We start from the raw sequence: 17,180 nt of genomic DNA, 5'->3' as shown, positions 1-17,180 counted from the left end.
TATTTTTAGCCATGTTATATCTAGTACAGTTCCCAGGTGATCCTGATTTTTAGATGGTTAAGAATCCTTGACCTAGAGAATAGAAATCTCTGTAGCATCTTTTACTCAAAATGGGGTCCTTGGACTGGTATCCACCAGGTACTTGTTAGAAGTTCAGATTGTCAGGCTCCACCCCCCACCTTAGAGAACCAGAATCTGCACTGTAAGAAGATGACCCAGCTGACTTGTATGCATATTAAATTTGAGAAGCACCAACCAAGCAGAAATACAGAATTCCTGAAGAGTAAGAACCTTGAATTTGGCAGGTTGAGTTTGCTTTGTTTGCAGGACAGTGAGATGGGCATGTCTCCCAGACAGCTAGAAATGTGGTTCTGAAGTCATGGAAAGAGAACCCAAAAGGAAATTAGCATCTTCACCAAAATGCTCATTAAGGGTTGGAGTGCAGGCTGTAGTGAGGTCATGAGTGGAGAGAAGAGGACAGAGTTGGTGGACCACGGGGGCAGGCCCAGTAAGGGTACAAGAGAAGGGGAGCTGAGATGAGGAAGTGGGGAAAGAGACTGATGGAGAGTGATGGCTCAGGTGAGGGCAGGAGGCAAGGTCAGGAATGGAGTGATCCAAGCATCAGATTCTGCAGAAACATCAAGGAACATAGGAACTAAGAAATGGCCATGGAGTTCTGTCCCCAGAGGTGGGTGATAAGAGAGGCTTGAGTCAGTGGTGAGCAGTTGGAAGAAGCGAGTCCACACCACCCGCCTAGGAAGGACTGTGGTCTCACCAAGAGGAGAATTGTGCCTTGAAGCAAGAGGAACGGAGAGAAACTTTTCTCAAATGAGAGACTTGGGAATGCTGTCAAGAAAAAACCTTCAGAGAAGGGGACTGAGTAGATTAGAGATCAGAAGAGAATTTAATTGATGAGACTGGGTTCTGAGGCAGGTAGGAGGGAATCACATTAGACTCATATGCTTGTTAACACATAGACTGACCTAGATGGGCATGAGATAAACAGCAGGCCACCTTCAAGGAAGGAGACTGAGTGACTAGAGAGGCAGGGTGGCTTTCTTATTTTAGAAAAACAAAATAATAGTAAAAAACAAAAAACCAAAAAACCTATGTGTGCTCTGCCCAGATTTAACAAATGTTAACATTTTCTCAAATTTACCTTAGATTTTTTATATATAAAAGAAAACATTAGAAAGTTAAAGTTCCTCCTGTTTTCCTTTTTCTTAACATTTTTGTCCTCTCTTCTCCAAGGGCAGGGGCAGATAGATGGTGGAGAAAGGGTGTGCTTGGGGAGAGATGGAGAATGACATTGATCAACAGCTCCCCTGTGCCAGGCACTGGGCTTGGGTTTGACATTTGAAGTAGGAGGGAGAGGGAATCCACAGGGATATATCAGGATGATGTGTGCGAAAGGTTCAAAAGGTCAGGAAAGGTGAGTATGGCAGTTGAAACAGTCTGTGAGCCTCAGTTTCTCCATCTGTAAAATGGTCATAGTAATACTACCTACCTCAAAGGTGAAGATCGAATGACTTGGGTGAATAACTTACTCAGAACTTGAGACTTCTTACATGGCTATTAAATGATGACAGTGATGGCAAGGAGGATGCTTATGACTGTGGTTGTTCAACCCCCTTTATAATCAATATATATATTTTTTCAGTTCCGTTCAGTCACTCAGTCATGTCCGACTCTTTGCAACCCCATGGACTGCAGCAAGCCAAGCCTCCCTGTCCATCACCAACTCCTGGAGTTTACTTAAACTCATGTCCATTGAGTCGGTGATGCCATCCAACCATCTCATCCTCTGTCGTCCCCTTCTCTTCCCACCTTCAATCTTTCCCAGCATCAGGGTCTTTTGAAATGAATCAGTTCTTTGTATCAGGTGGCCAGCATATTGGAGCTTCAGCTTCAGCATCAGTCCTTCCAATGAATATTCAGGACTGATTTCCTTTAGGATTGACTGGTTTGATCTCCTTACAGTCCAAGGGATTCTCAAGAGTCTTCTCCAACACCACAATTCAAAAGCATCATGTAATAAAGGGTAATATGTTCATAATGATGGTTAAGTATGAAGGTTTAAGTGTTTAGTTCCAGGTTCTCCATACTACCTCATCTAGTCCTTCCTGAACCCTAGGATGTAGATATTATGAACCCTCCTTCTTCATTCAGATGAAGAAACTGAATCCCAGGGAGGTTAAGTCATTGCTCAAGGCCACAGATCCAGGAAAGGATTGGTCTGTTACTTGAACCCAGACATTCTGACTTCAGATGTTAGTATTGGTAGTGCTGTAACCTCCCTGAAAAGTTCTTAACAGTATTTGGCATGTAGTGAAAACATGCTCATGTTACCTCTTATTATTGTAAATATTTTTGGAGCAGAGCTATTTAAATGGTCAGGTTGCAATTCTTTTCTAATGAGACATACAGAGCACTGAGATGTTTGGAAATTCCCTAGTGCCATGCTGCCAAGGGGTTACAGAACTGAAATGAAAAGCTGTGGGTACTGGAGGCTCCACGCTGCACTGAAGAGAGTGCTAATTGACTTGTAAGCTGAGCACTTACCAGATAGGTTATCCCATTCCATGCTAAGACAACCCATTTTAGGAAACAGGTGCCCAGGAGCCTAGCCTTGCTCCCCCTGCTCCCCAGAAGCTCCTTCCAGGTTGCTCATCCCACACCACTTCTCCCCATCTGAGCCCAGGGACCAATGTCAGCAGACCGAGCACACATCGGAGCACAGAAGCAGCCTGAGAGCGTGGGGTCTGGCCTCAGGTGTGGGTGCCTTGGCAGCCAGCTGCAGCCCCTCATGATCACCCTAGCCACAGTACATGCTGCTCCCTGCAGGGCGCCTCAGCCTGGGCACACCTGCTCACTCCCTGTCCCCTCCACTTCCTTCTGCCCTGGATTTCCAGACAGAGTCCAAAATGGGTTCACATCAAATAAGATTTGTTTTCTTTCAGTGTAATTTTCCGTTTATAGACAGCCTTCTCGCAGGAGGCACTGTCCTCCTTCCTCTGTCTCGGTTTTTTTCTGGGTGTTTGGGGATAAACTCCTGGTGGTGGTTTTGGAGCCCTGTGGTCAGCAGTCCAGCCGGTCATTCATTCAGAGTGTCTCCAGAAAGCCTGCCCTTACGCTTACAAGAGCTTATGCTGATTTCTGTGGCCTCTGAGCCGTCTATGGAACTGTGCCCATGTAGCTAAGTGTTAAGAAATATCTGACCTGGGCCAGCAGGATCCTTATCTGCAGGCTCATCCTGGTGAGATGACGCAGATGATAATTACAGCATTATAATAGCAGCCGATCCTCTTTGACACTCCTCTAAGTGCTGAAAGGGATTCCATTATTCCTGTGAGATAGGTGCTGTTTGGACCCCCTTTACAGAGGTGAGGAAATAAGCACCCAGAATTAACAGTCCTGGCTGACCAGGGGGTGTATGGGATCCAGCCCTGCTGACCTCTCTGGCCCAGCCACCCTACCACCCCCCTCCGACCCTTTGATCTAACCACACCAGCTTTGGTTTCATCCCTTGGATACACAGTGTGACCTCCTGCACAGGTCCTTTGCACATGCTTTCCCTCTGCCAGGACCCCCGTTGCCTTCACTCCACAGCTAATTCACCCTGAGCCATCTTTCACATCTCAACTGCGTTACTCAAAGATGTCCTACTCAACCTTCCCTGACCACATGTCCCATTAAAACTCTCATGGTGCTGCCTGCCTCTCCTCCATGGTGCTGGTCAAAGTTTAAACTCTATTTTTATTTGTGCCCTTTACCAGTCAATGTCTGGCTCTCCCCCAGACTGTGGCTCCATGAGAGCAGAAGCTTGAAAGTGCTGCCTTGTATGTAATTCTATCATTGCACTTACCATGCTGAACTGAAATGATTTGTTTATTCATCTGTCTCATCCCTTGGTCTAATGAGTTTCCTAAGGGCAGTATCCAGGTCTTTTTCTAACACAGAACTCAGCTCAGTAATTACTTGGTGAATTGAATTGAATGACTGGGATTTAATTGAACAGAATAACTTGGGGAAGGGCACCTGAAAGTTCAGAACTTTGGATGGAGCAAGTCCACATATACTCTATCAGAATCACCCCCTGTGGAAATCTGGAGTGATGTTTGAGAGAAGGTTAGTGTTTTTAAAAAGCCAGGTTCACTTATAATTTGGATAGCAAACTAGGAGGATCTATGACTTTCCTTAAGAAGCATCATATTATGGTTATAAATCCAAGAGAAGTGAAGACGACATGGTGTCTGCCTGTCCGAGGTTCATCTGAAGTTTAGTAAAAATCAGAGCATAAATAACAAGTGGAATCTCATGGAAGTTGTGCTGGGATTTGGCTCCTCAAGCCCTCAGCCTTGCGTCATTTCCTTATCTGTCCTGGATGACCTTGCCTGGCTCACTTCCCAGTGCGGTTATTGCTGTCTTTGACTCCATAAATGTTGTGGTCTGGTTGCAAGGAAGTATTCTCATCTTTGGAGCTGATCCTTTCCATGACCTGATGCCCCCTAGTCTGGCAGATGGTCCCTAGGGATTACTTGAATGAGACTGAGAGAGGCAGAAAGGGAAAAGGGGCTTCCCTTTTGCCCAGAGGATGAGCAGGGCCAGGGGCAAGCTGCCCATTAGAGGCTGGTGCTGACCCAGCAGGGTTTATGAAGAAAAGTGCCAGGTGACTGTGGGCTCTCGCATCCAGACAGGACCTGGCCTCAGCTCTGCCCACCCTGGCTCCAAAGGAAACAGGCAGTTTTTCAGAAAAGCTGTTTTCATTCATCATGCCTCCTCCTTCCTATCAAAACAGATTATGAGCGTGTACTTTGGAGGATTGAACAGCACCCTTTAAGAAGTTAGAAGCCATTTCTGAGTTGAGAGGATTAACCTAGTTAAATTTAATAGTAGTGGCACATCATAGATTAGCAGGTAATTTGAAAGAACATGATTGAGGCTCCAGTAACCCATTATGATGTGCATAGTTTTTCAACTATTTTGCAATAACAATACCACCTGGTTATCACCTGTGAGGGATTAAAGTAACACTATCCTCTTATCCCCGTGTGAAAACCTCTGGCACATAGCAGGTGCTCAGCAGTATTTGTTAAAGGAATAGAAGAAATATGAGGCTGTTCTAAAGTTCTGAGAACTTTCTAAAATGGGACAGAAACCCACAGTTTTTAATAGACTTTGCCCAAATGCATTGGGTAATGGCACATACAGCTGCTTGCTGTTCTCCTTGGGTTTCTAGATCCAGTTCCCACTCATTCAAAATTAGGAATGTATTCCTGACAGCCAACTTACAAGGAATCCCAAGGCTTAACTCAGATCTAAGGAGGGTATTTTTTTTTTTTAAGTCACCAAGGAATCATTCTTAAAGAGGAGACAGAGTCCTGTGTAACCTGAAAATGTAGCACAAATATTGAAAAAGAACATCCTGGGGCTTCAATGGCTAAGGCAGAGGAAACTCAAAGCTGTGTTGAGGTTAGAATTGGAGCCGCTTTCCAAACTGAAAATCAGACTTGTCCTGTCTTTGGCGGGCTGGACACAGGCTGGTGCAGAGGAGCCCAAGTCCAGAAGAGGGCGCTCCAAGCTAAGGGTGCTGACGCAGCTGGGAACTCAGGGTCCTTGAAAGAGGCTGTTCATGCTTCATCTTTGTTTGTCCTGCCTGTTTTTGTGTTCTCCGTAGAAATGAGAGGGGCTTTTCCCTCTTCTCTGCCAAAGAATGGTATTCCGAAAATATAATTAAGCTGATGATTTCACAGATTAAATGCCAAATCCTAGGTGTAAAATTATGTTTACAAAAATTTTTGATAGCCTTCAACCTTTGGTCTCCCTGAAATCTGTGAACAAATTTCCCACATCATGGCTCTTCTAACTTATTTCAGTGGGCCCTTGGGAATCAGTATCTTTTTCAGATATTGACTCTAGTCCTAGAAGATGGTTATTCAAGAAGAGTAGACTGTCATTTTCTCTCTCTGCAAGTGCTTTGTGTTTGTTCCGCCTTTATCAGGTTAATGAATTAAAGTTACCTATGCGTAAGTACCACCATACCCGCAGCATCTTGATTAAAAAGAAATCTGTACAGTCATAAGACTGGTATACATCAAAGCCTTGTTTTCAGTTGTATAAGCTCCCTTGGAAATACACCTTCTTCCCTGCCTTTTTCACCCCCAGGCCCTGAGGAGAAAGCAGACAAATCCAGCAAGTCTTCAAGGAGACATCACACTGTGTACAGACTCTGATTGGTAAGTCCAATGTTAAGAATTTGTCTTATGGAGGGATTCACCCTAGGACCCAGAGATCAATGTCTAAAGTTCACATAGGCACTGTTTCCCATAACAAGAACTGGGAAACCATGCTGCATCAATAACAGAATGATAAAATAAATTATATAGTCAAGCAAATACCAGGCAGCCATAAAAAGAGAGCTAGACGTATGGGGAAAAGAAAGCCCTAGAACAGTATGTGTGGAATTATCCCATAACTGGTTTTCAAAATTATATGTGTATCCATAGATACATAGAAACCTGAAAAAACGATTACCTTGGATTGTGGAATGGAGTTGGTGAAAGTATATTGGGCATATTCTTCTCATTTAAAGGAAAAACAATAACACTTGTACAGCCTTCTGGAAAGAGAGCAAGAATGCTGTGCTCTCAGCCTGTCCCTTCAACCCCAAACCCGCTCGATGTCTTCCCCTAAAGATTCGTTCCCACCCTCCCTGGGGCCCTCTTGCTCCCACTTCACTCTTAGCTTTCCCCATGGCCAAGCTTCCCCTCACCGGTGTCACTGCCTCCAGCCCCTCTCAGTCACCCTCAGCCCTCTGGAGTCCTCCTTCCACCAAAACTGCCTCTGGGAAAGCTCGCCCGTGATGTTCTCCAAAACTGGGACTGCAAACTGGTGGCCCGTGAGCCAGAGGCGGCTGAGGCTGTGCGGTTTGCTGGAGCTGTGCTTGGGTTGTAGTTGCTCTCAATCGATTCGACATTACCAGTTGGGAGGTTAACCTGGACCCGGCACTGTCCTCTCTTTAACCATCCGGAGATCTGACCCGCTGCACCCACCATCAGACTGAGGGGCAGCCCGACCCAGGGTCTCCACTGCTCCCTCCTGTGGGTTCTTCTGCTTCCACAGGCAGTAGAACTTTCCAGTCCCATTCGAAACCATTCTGTTCTCTCTGGTTTCAACCATTGCTCTGGCTTTCAGGTCTTCCTCTTTCTTTCCTTTTTGATTTTTTTTAGCAGCTTTTCATGGCTTTGTCCTTTGGCCCCTCCTTGGATGTTCAGACCCCTCAGGGGTCTGCCCCACGTGTCTTCTCTCAACCATGTACCTGCTCTCCTCCTCTCCCAGCACGCCCTTGTCTGCGTCAACTTCGGCCCATGTCTCCAAAATCCCAAATTGCCTCTGCCTTAATGAATGACAGTACGGTGGTTACAAAGTAACCCAAACTATAAACCTTGGTCATATTCCCTTTCCCTCGCTTCCCACAGGCATTTCCTAATGATTTGACCTAAGTATGCCTTACGTCTTCATTCCTCTCCTTCCCGACCATCAGTGTCTTGGGCCAGGATGGTGAAATCTTGACCCCAATCTGAGGCAATTGCTTCTAATTTTTCCCTCTGTAGCTTATTCCTCTTACTCACCCGCAACACCTCCAGCCTTGTCCTTCCAAACCACAAATCTGATCATGCCTCACGTATGCATGCATGTGTGCTAAGTCGCTTCAGTCATATCCGACTCTTTGCGACCCTATGGACTGTGGCCCACCAGGCTCCTCTGTCCATGGGGATTCTCCAGCAAGACTACTGGAGTGGGTTGTCATGCCCTCTTCCAGGGGATCTTCCCCATCCAGGGATCAAACACAGGTCTCCTGTGCCTCCTGCATAGCATCCTTGCTCAAATACCCTTCCATATTCTTCACTGCCCACAGGCCAAAGCCCAAACTTCTTAGTTTGGCATTCAAGGCTCTTTACGATCTAGTTCTAGCCTTTATTTGTTCGGGCAACAAACTGAGGACCGATGGTATGTCAGGCCTTGGAGGTACTTGGGTGAAAAAATTAACTCCTTTTCCCTGTCTTTATGGGACCACATTTTACCTGGAACTTCACAGAGAACACTGCACACACACGCGCACACATACACACCACACACACACACACGTGACTTAAATGACAGAGGAAGAAAAATTCAATATCAGGAAACAAAGGCAGAGAATAAAGAGTAAATTCAACTTTAGAATAGTCAGGCAAGACTCCCCAAGGAGGTGACATTTAAGCTGAGACCTTCTGAAGGAGGAGAAGGTGCAGAGATGGGGGGTAGCTCACCAGCAAAACCCCTCCTTCTCATGCCCGCCTATCTTCACTCCCTTTTTAAAAAACCTGTTCTCTACTCCATGGACACTGAACCACCATCTCTGCCTGTAGGTGCTGTGCTGTGGGGGTGCTTCTGCCCCAACTGTGATCCTCTCAGGGAGGAACGTTGTTGTTCATTTGGGCCTCTGGTGCTTTATACATACTAGACTGAGATGAAAAAGTGGGATGAAATGCTGAGGAGAGAGGGAAAAGTAGATAGATCAATGGTTGGGTAGGTGAATGGATGGATGGGTAGGTGGATGGGTGGATGGGTGGGTGGATGGGTGGATGGGTAGGTGGGTGGGTGGGTGGATGGGTAGGTGGGTGGGTGGGTGGGTGGATGGGTAGGTGGGTGGGTAGGTGGATGGGTAGGTGGGTGGGTGGGTGGGTGGATGGGTGGGTGGGTGGGTGGGTAGGTGGGTGGGTAGGTGGATGGGTAGGTGGGTGGGTGGGTGGGTAGGTGTGTGGGTGGATGGGTAGGTGGGTGGGTGGGTGGGTAGATGGATGGGTGGATGGGTAGGTGGGTGGGTGGGTGGATGGGCAGATGGATGGGAACACACATGCTTTGAGCTGAGCTGGGTGTAGTGTCTTTGGGGTACAGTTACATGACCAACAAAGCTGAGGTCTTGGGTTTGCTGGAGGTGATTTATGCTGGGAGAAGAGTCACTGTTAAAGAGTGCTCACTCAGGTTCTCTACCAATTTGTTCACTAGTCCACTTTGGTCACTTTTTTGGGCAATTTTTTTTTACAAATATGAAACAATAACATTAACATTTTTTCTTCAGTAAACAGCTCTTGCCTCAAATCTTAAGGGGAATTTTTAGATAGATAAGTGAGAGACCATGTATCCAGTGGTCCAGTCTTCAGCCTCTGTAGCTAAATCACTGTGCTTCCAACACTGATGCCAACACATACATGAGAGATCCCGGGGGACCTCACCGAGCCCCCAGCTTCTTTATGAAACACAACCACCAGTAGTCCTCACTTTCACAGTGTCGCTGGGAGGATTCGATGACATGTGTGTTAGCACAGCACCTATAATAAAGGAAGGGCTCAAAAACTCAGAGGAGCCACTGTTCGAGAGGTGATGTTTTCTCAGCCTGGCCCTTCCGCACATCTCCAAAAGCTTCTAAAGGATCTGAGCCAAACATGACAAAGGACGTGCACTTTGAACTGATTTTCTGGTTGTAGAGGAGAGTTGCCCAGACACTCCTAGACCCTACAGTGGACCCTCAGAAACAACTGCACACACAGCCACACTCAGGCTGAGGTTGGATTCTGAGTCCCGTGCCCACTGCCCATGCAGCCTGGTCACTGCTGAGTGAATCAGCCCTCCAAGGCCCCAGGTGGCACGTCACCAGTTTCATCACACAATGTGACTGGAGCGTCTTCATTCATCTGTCATCTGGGCTTCTTCCCAAGACCTCACGTGTTAGGTGGCTGAAAAGCAGCAATGTCAGTCTCACCCAGAATAGGAATCCGAACAGCCCTCTTGGGTGACGCCCCAGCCCAGAGAGCCCCCTGTCTTTGGCCACTCTACCTGCCCCTGTCTGAAGCATCATCTAGCTGTAACGGGAGCGGATGTCCCTCAGCCTCTTACTGGAAATGTCAAGACCCTCACTCAGGGCCTCTGGGGCCCGAGGTCTCCGTGTGGAGCCCTCCGCCTGCTCTTGAACTGCCCGACACAGCCTTCCCAACATGGCCTTCCCGACACGGCCTTCACAGCTCAAGTTGAGGCCCTGGTTCCACTCGGTTTAGCTGGGGCCCAGGGTGACTCCCTGGCTAAGTGGCTCTTGCTGGCCATGGCCCCTCTGGGTGTCTGCCTCCCAGCCTAGGAGACCTGTCCCTGGTCCTGCTACAGGTCGCCATACAGTGGCCTCTGGCCCTCATCACCCAGGAACAGCTGGAAGTCTGGAGTCCAGGCTGCATCCACTTGCCAGGGGCTCAGGCCTGTCCACCCTCTCAACTCTCCAGGCCTCCCTATGTGGCAGGCCCAGGGTTCCTCTCAACTCACTGGGATGTCATCAGAGCCATAGCTGCCTCCAGCCTCTGCACACACACAGGCAGATTGTCCTCAAGGCTGACCCCCAGCAGCGGGCGGGCAGCCCCTACACAGCAGCAGAAGCTCTGTAGTTTGTCTGCCAGGTCCGGCCCGCCCTGTGTTAAAAGGGAACTTAAGCAGTTTCACAAATCTTGGCAGTTGGGTTGACTGCCCTCTTTTTCCGCGTTCCAATTTCCCTCCCTGGCTCTGGGTGCCAGGCCTCCTGACCCAGCCTCTGGGAAGGGAGGCTCCAAATGGAACATGGTTTAGAGGCAGCAGGATGGGGTGAGAGGGATCAAAATACATCGCTTCATTTTTGCAAAGTATACGCCCTCATCCAACCACTCCTCCTCCAGGCCTACTGTGGCTCATGGAGCCAGCGTCCTTTAAGGCATTTTTCTTTGCTACATTCTTAGTTGTGTTCATTCAGTGGCATTGTTGAGCACCTGCGACAGGCATGCATTGTTCTGGGACTCAAGTCAGTTGCTGTCTCACAAACATAATTTAGATATTCTCATCTCCATATGGAGAGATACTCAGGATCACTAACCTTCAGGGCTGTGCAGACCAAAACCACAATGAGATGCCATTTACATCTACTAAGATAGCTGTAACCAAAAGACAGATAATAACAGGTGTCGACAAGGATATGGGGAAATTGGAGCCCCTATACATTGTGGGTGGAAATATAAAATTGGTGAACCACATTGGAAAACAATTAGACAGTTCCTCAAATGGTTGTCCAAGGGTTACCATATGACCCAACAAAACCACTCCTAAGGACATACCTAAGATAAGTGAAAACATGTGTTTGTACAAAAACATATAATAATGTTCAGAGCAGCTTTGTTTATAATAGCCAAAAAGTGGAAATAGCCCAAATGTCCAACAAATCATGAATGAATGGATAAATAAAATGTGGTGTATTCATACAATGGAGTATTACTGGACAATAAAAAGGATTGAAGTACTGAAAAAATGAAGGGATGGAGCCAAAGGAAAAACAACACCCAGTTGTGGATGGGACTGGTGATAGAAGCAAGGTTTGATGCTGTAAAGAGCAATATTGCATATGAACCTGGAATGTTAGGTCCATGAATCAAGGCAAATTGGAAGTGGTCAAGCAGGAGATCGCAAGAGTAAAGCTGAAACTCCAATACTTTGGATACCTGATGCGAAGAGCTGACTCATTTGAAAAGACCCTGATGCTGGGAAAGATTGAGGGCAGGAGGAGAAGGGGACGACAGAGGATGAGATGGTTGGATGGCATCACTGACTCGATGGACATGGGTTTGGGTGGACTCCAGGAGTTGGTGATGGACAGGGAGGTCTGGCGTGCCGTGGTTCATGGAGTTGCAAAGAGTTGAACATGACTGAGTAACTGAACTGAACTGAACTGATCCAACATGGATGAATCTTGAAAACAATATGATAGTGAAAGAAGCTAGTCACAAACACCTATATAGCATATGATTAATTTATATAAAATGTCCAGAATTGGCAAGTTCATAGAAATAGGAAGTAGATTTGTGGTTGCCAGGGCCTGGGAGAGGAGGGATGGGGCAGCGATAGTCTAGTGAGTGTGTAAGTGTTAGCACGATGCAAATGCCCTGAGATTAGATGGTGGCAATAGTTGCACTACTCTGTCAATATAATAAAATCTATTGAATTGTATGCTTTATATGGGTGAATTGTATGGTATATAAATTACATCTCAATAAAGCAGTTAAAAAAATGTCTTCATCTCATTCTCTAACTGACTCTCCCTTTCCTAGTTTCTTAGCCCTCCTGGGACAAGCATGAACTCAAGACCTCCAGCAATTAGAGTCCAGTACTTGGTGACTAGACTTCAATTTAATGATTTTCAAACCATCCTTTTCCATTAGAAGTGAAGCTTCAGGGACTTCTTTGGTGACCCGGTGGCTGAGACTCCACGCTTCCATTCAGGGGTTCCAGGTTGGATTCATGGTTGGGGAATGGATCCCACATACCACAACCAAGAGTCCTCATGCCACATCTAAAGATCCCACATGCTACAGCTAAAGATTCTGCAAGCTGCAACGAAGATGGAAGAAGATCCGGTATGCCACAGTTAAGACCTAGTGCAGCCAGATAAGTAATAAACATTTATTAAGGAAAAAAAATGAAGCTTCAGGATAGCAGTGACCACAGCAGGGGAAGGACAGGGTGGGACAAATTGAGAGAGTAGCATCGAAACATATACATTACCATATATAAAATAGATAGCTAATGGGGAGTTACTGTGTAACCCAGGGAGCTCACCCTAATACTCTGACAACCTGGAGGAGTGGGATGGGGTAGGGGGATGGTCAAGAGGGAGAGGACAAATATATACTTATGGTTGATTCATGTTCTTGTGTGGCAGAAGCCAACACAATGTTGTAAAGCTATTATCTTCCAATTAAAAATTAAAAAAAAAGAGATCAGAGACTCTTGTTTTATTCATACCCAGCATGCTTGACATAGGGTCTGGCACATGGTAGGGTACCACAGAGGTGTGTCAAACGAACAGATGCTTCACGGTGCTCATATCCTAAATGGAGGCAGAAGCCCAGCATTGGCCACGGGTCATTCATTCCCTCAGCACATATCCACTGTGTCCTCATGACCCTCGGATGGAGTAAATGTACAAAGCAGACAGGTCTTTACTCTGAGGGACTCCGAGCAAAGGAAACCTGTACTGAGCAGGGTTAATGCTTTGATCAAACACTGAAAATAAATAATAATGAACCTTCAGTAAAAGTTTACATAGATGGGAAGTGGAAATTATGTTAAAGGGGGCTTTGTGGGAAGTTAGACTGAGTTGAGACAGCCATGCAGTAAAGAAGAGAGATTCTGAAGGATAGAGGCAGAGTGAGAAGAAGCTTAATCAGAAAAAAAGAAAGAAAATGGGCATTTTTCAGTACAGTGATTCTGCCAGTTAGGAGGTGTGTCCACCTTGTGATTTTAATTTCTCAATGAAGTGGGGAGTAGTATTCAGAAAGTGGAAAGTGCCAAGTACCCTCCTTCATCTCCTGTGTCAGGAAAGCTCTGAGAAGAGATGTGCAGGGAAAGCGTGACTCAGTGGCCACGAGAGGAGGGAACCAGAGTGTTTCAAAGAGATGGCAGAGATTTCATTAAAGTGCGACTGCCTCCTTCACTTTGGAAAATTGTGGGAAGGAAAGCTGAGAGGTCAGGACACCCGGCAAGCAGATACACAGTGACACAGGCTGGGAAACCAAGAGGCCAGCTTATAGCTGCACAGCCCGTGGCAGGTGATGGAGGTCTTGGCAAGAAAAATTAAGGAACCTTGGCCAGTTGGCTTTGTCCACACATAACCATCTCATTCCACGTCTCTTTTCTCTGTATTTTCATTTGGACACACGGGGATTCTAGAAAGCCTTAAATGAAAAGGAGGTATGAAACAAGGCTAGGAAGTGATTAATATGTGAATAACGCTCTTGAACAAGGCAGGGTTAGGCCAAAGAGTTAAGACACTTGGGAAGATGGGAGGAGGCAAGGAAGATGTGGGAAGAATAAAGTTCAGGGTCAAGGATGATGCTGCAAAATCTGGTACAGATCACCAGCTGGAGTTTGGGAAAAAGGAGATGTGGGTCAGAGAGAGACCCAGGACTGAGGAGGCTTATGAACTCAGAGACGAAAGAGCAGAGCTGAAAGGTCTTCCTGAATGGGTCACCTGGGCTGGCAACCAGAGGCTGATGCATCCCCAGAGTTCAGAGGAGCTTGAGATTCGGAGTGAGTCCAGGCACAGATGAGACTGTGAAGAGCAATGAAGCAAAGTTTTCTTTTCTCTTGAAAAGTGACTCTGTTGTGTTTTTGGTTTGCTTAGTTGGCTGACCACCAGAAGGAAGAAATGGCAAAGATGGCCCATCTGCCTCAGAGGCAGTGTGGCCTGGTGGTTAGGCACAGGGGTTGTGGGCACAGGAGGTTGCTGAGCACCCTTCTGGGCTCCGAGGCTCCATAGTGCTGTGTCACTGACCATGGCACAGGCTCTGCTGCTCTAAGTGGTGTGTCCCCCTCCCTAACAGCGGGGGTGATCAAGGGCTATTGTTAGCTTGAGATAAAATAGCCAAGGCAAGGCTTTTAGTGCATCATGGCACTTAGAACCTTTTCTCAAGCCTCAGATGCAGTTTTCCTTTGGTATTTTAACATCTCTGATATTAGGATGTACAGCATTGATTTCAGTGGTACATAAAATACAGTTTATGGTGCCTTAGATTTGATCTGGGAGAAGGCAATGGCACCCCACTCCAGTACTCTTGCCTAGAAAATCCCATGGACGGAGGAGCCTGGTAGGCTGCAGTCCATGGAGTCACAAAGAGTCGGACACGACTGAACAACTTCACTTTCCCTTTTCACTTTCACGCATTGGAGAAGGAAATGGCGACCCACTCCTGTGTTCTTGCCTGGAGAATCCCAGGGACAGCGCAGCCTGGTGGGCTGCCGTCTATGGGGTCGCACAGAGTCGGACACGACTGAAGCGACTTAGCAGCAGCAGATTTGATCTGGAAGTAGACAGCCAGTAAGTGGCAGTGGAGGTGTTTTGTGTCATTCTCCCTGGGCCAGACTCATGGCTCTGTCCACATCTTGGGGTCCCCTCTTCTCTCTGCACTGATTGAGCCTTTTCCCTGGGGGACAGTTAGGCTTCCCTTGTAGCTCAGTCAGTGAAGAATCTGCCTGCAATGCAGGAGACATGGGTTCGATTCCTGGGTTGGGAAGATCTGGAGAAGGTAATGGCAACCCACTCCAGTATTCTTGCCTGGAGAATCCCATGGACAAGGAGCCTGGCAGGTTACAGCTGATGGGATTGCAAGAGTTGGACACGACTGAGCAACTAAGCATGGCATGGCCCCTGGGGGACAGGAACTTGGGCCCTGCAGTTAGGCCTGCTGAAGCTAAGTCTTATCTTGGCTACTACTCTCTGTGGCTACTACTGTCTGTGTGACCCAAGCTAAGCACATCGCCTCTCTGAACCTCAGTTTCCTCTGCTCTGCAAGGGAGAAATATTACCTACATTCATAGGGTTATCAGATGAGGATAAGAGGAGACAAAGTTATATAAAGTGCTTAGCACAGTGCCACATTGGATAAATGTTAGATGATGATACAAATAAACAATGTTACCTTAGGTAGCAAAGTTACACTTTGTTACAAGTATTACTATTCCTGAGGTATCTTGGGAGCTGACACAAACATTCATCTCAAACTCTCAATGGGAGGGATCTCAGAACCCAAATCCATCCTCCTGCCCTGTGATGGTGGCTGAGGTTGCAACCTCCCACTGCCTCACCTGGAACCCTTCTCGCACTTCCTGCCCTGCTCCTTTCTCAGCACTCCCCTGCACTACCCTCAGGACCCTGGACTCATTACTTCAGGAATTGTTTTTCTTGGGAAGTGGACTGGCTTGCTCCCTCCTTGGGAAAGACCATCCCAAACCCTGGCTGGGGTTTTGTCAAGCAGTTAATCACCGGAGACCTCCCTCATCAAGACTTCTCTGTGGCTTCATCTTCCTGTCTCCTCTTAAGTGCCCTGACTCACTTCACAAAGCTGTCTGCCTCTGTCCTTGCTGGCATCCTCTACCCTAAATGTAAATACCATATTTTTCTCAAAGCTTCTTACCTCTGCCTAATGAGTCTTATGTATCAGAATCAATCATGCTTTACATTTATAACGTTTGTAACTCACGCGCCCAGAGCCTCCCCGGGTCTTCAGATCCCCACTTGGTCTTTCCCATTCACAGCTCTCCATGGTCCTGAGGGCATCGCACAGCCTTCCTCTTCAAGTGCCACAAGCAAGCCTTTCCTTGTGGGGGAGGCTACAGAGCCTCACGGAGAGATAGGTTTGTCCAGTCCCTTTCTTGAGCCCTCCTAATCTTTCTCATCATTTTCCAGCATAGAAGATAGAACTAATGAGTTTTCCCCAGGAAAGCCCTTCTCTTTTGAGGTAAGACACCCCACCCCAACCCTACCCCTACCTTGCAATCTGCCTTGTGCTGCCTTTTATAACTGGCCTGCCTCTTTGCACCAAACCTAGGGGCAGGAAACTCAAAGACTTTTGCCTGCACCGTGGCTGGGGGATTCCAGGGTAACACAAGCCTCTCAGGTATGGAATGGCATCAGATTAAAATCTCAGACTTTGTCAATGAAACAGCCACTAGCTCCCCCTCAAGCTCTTTATCAGGGGGCTGGATCTGGAGGAGCATGGTAGGCCTGCCCCTCGGGGAAGCTGTGGAATCTCTAGTCTTCACTGCGTTTGTAACAGAATGACTCTCGTGGTCTTAAGGAGTGTGTCCCAAATGTCTTGGCTTCTCAAAACTGGTTTCTGCTCCCTTAAAAATCTTCTGGACAGAGTGCCGTGTGCTGAAAGGGATGGGGCAGATTTCACAAAATGCAGCAGCAGCCACATGGCATCATTGAGTTGAGAAAGCACGGCACGTTAGACACAAGTCCCCACGTTTACTTCTTTATCAGCCTGTTCATCTGCCTGCCTGTCTATACATCCTCTGATATGTTTAGAGAAGGACATGTGGCGTATAGGCCAGGATATGAATGAAGCTGAGGGTGGTGTATAAAGGCGTCTGTAGGATAGCGAGATGAGGAGCCTCAAGGCACCCTCTCCGGAGTCCCTCCCAGGCCACGGGAGGGACAGACAGCAAGAAGGCAGGAGTGATGCCTTCCCCCTGTCAGACGTCCCCACTGCAGTGTGTCCTGGGGGCTCTGAGAGGCCGCAGTGTCTAATGCTGTCAGGCTTCGGAGCCCAGGGCTCAGAACCTTCCTGAAG

General features: G+C 47.3%; 2 protein-coding genes across 13 annotated transcripts in view; one reads left to right on the top strand and one right to left on the bottom strand.

The window, feature by feature from the left end:
- The window catches only part of LOC113895217, a 453,671-nt gene that overhangs the window by 372,770 nt on the left and 63,721 nt on the right, over positions 1-17,180 (top strand). For 4 of the 7 annotated variants that reach the window (XM_027546115.1, XM_027546112.1, XM_027546108.1 and 1 more), the window contains exons 11-12: positions 6,166-6,236; positions 12,156-12,380. The gene's annotated coding sequence lies outside the window, so the exon portion shown is untranslated. Of the gene's footprint in view, positions 1-6,165; positions 6,237-9,645; positions 11,429-12,155; positions 12,381-17,180 lie in introns of those variants that run through there. The other 3 variants (XM_027546111.1, XM_027546110.1, XM_027546109.1) reach the window with 3 other exon arrangements.
- Positions 1-17,180, bottom strand: part of FGF1 (fibroblast growth factor 1) — a 107,024-nt gene that overhangs the window by 61,977 nt on the left and 27,867 nt on the right. The gene's annotated exons all lie outside the window — the stretch shown is intronic.

The sequence above is a fragment of the Bos indicus x Bos taurus genome, chromosome 7 (assembly GCF_003369695.1).
Source record: "Bos indicus x Bos taurus breed Angus x Brahman F1 hybrid chromosome 7, Bos_hybrid_MaternalHap_v2.0, whole genome shotgun sequence".
NCBI classification, from domain to species: Eukaryota; Metazoa; Chordata; class Mammalia; order Artiodactyla; family Bovidae; genus Bos; species Bos indicus x Bos taurus.
The sequence above is the reverse complement of the archived record's forward strand: the minus strand, read 5'-3'. Positions and strand labels throughout refer to the sequence as shown.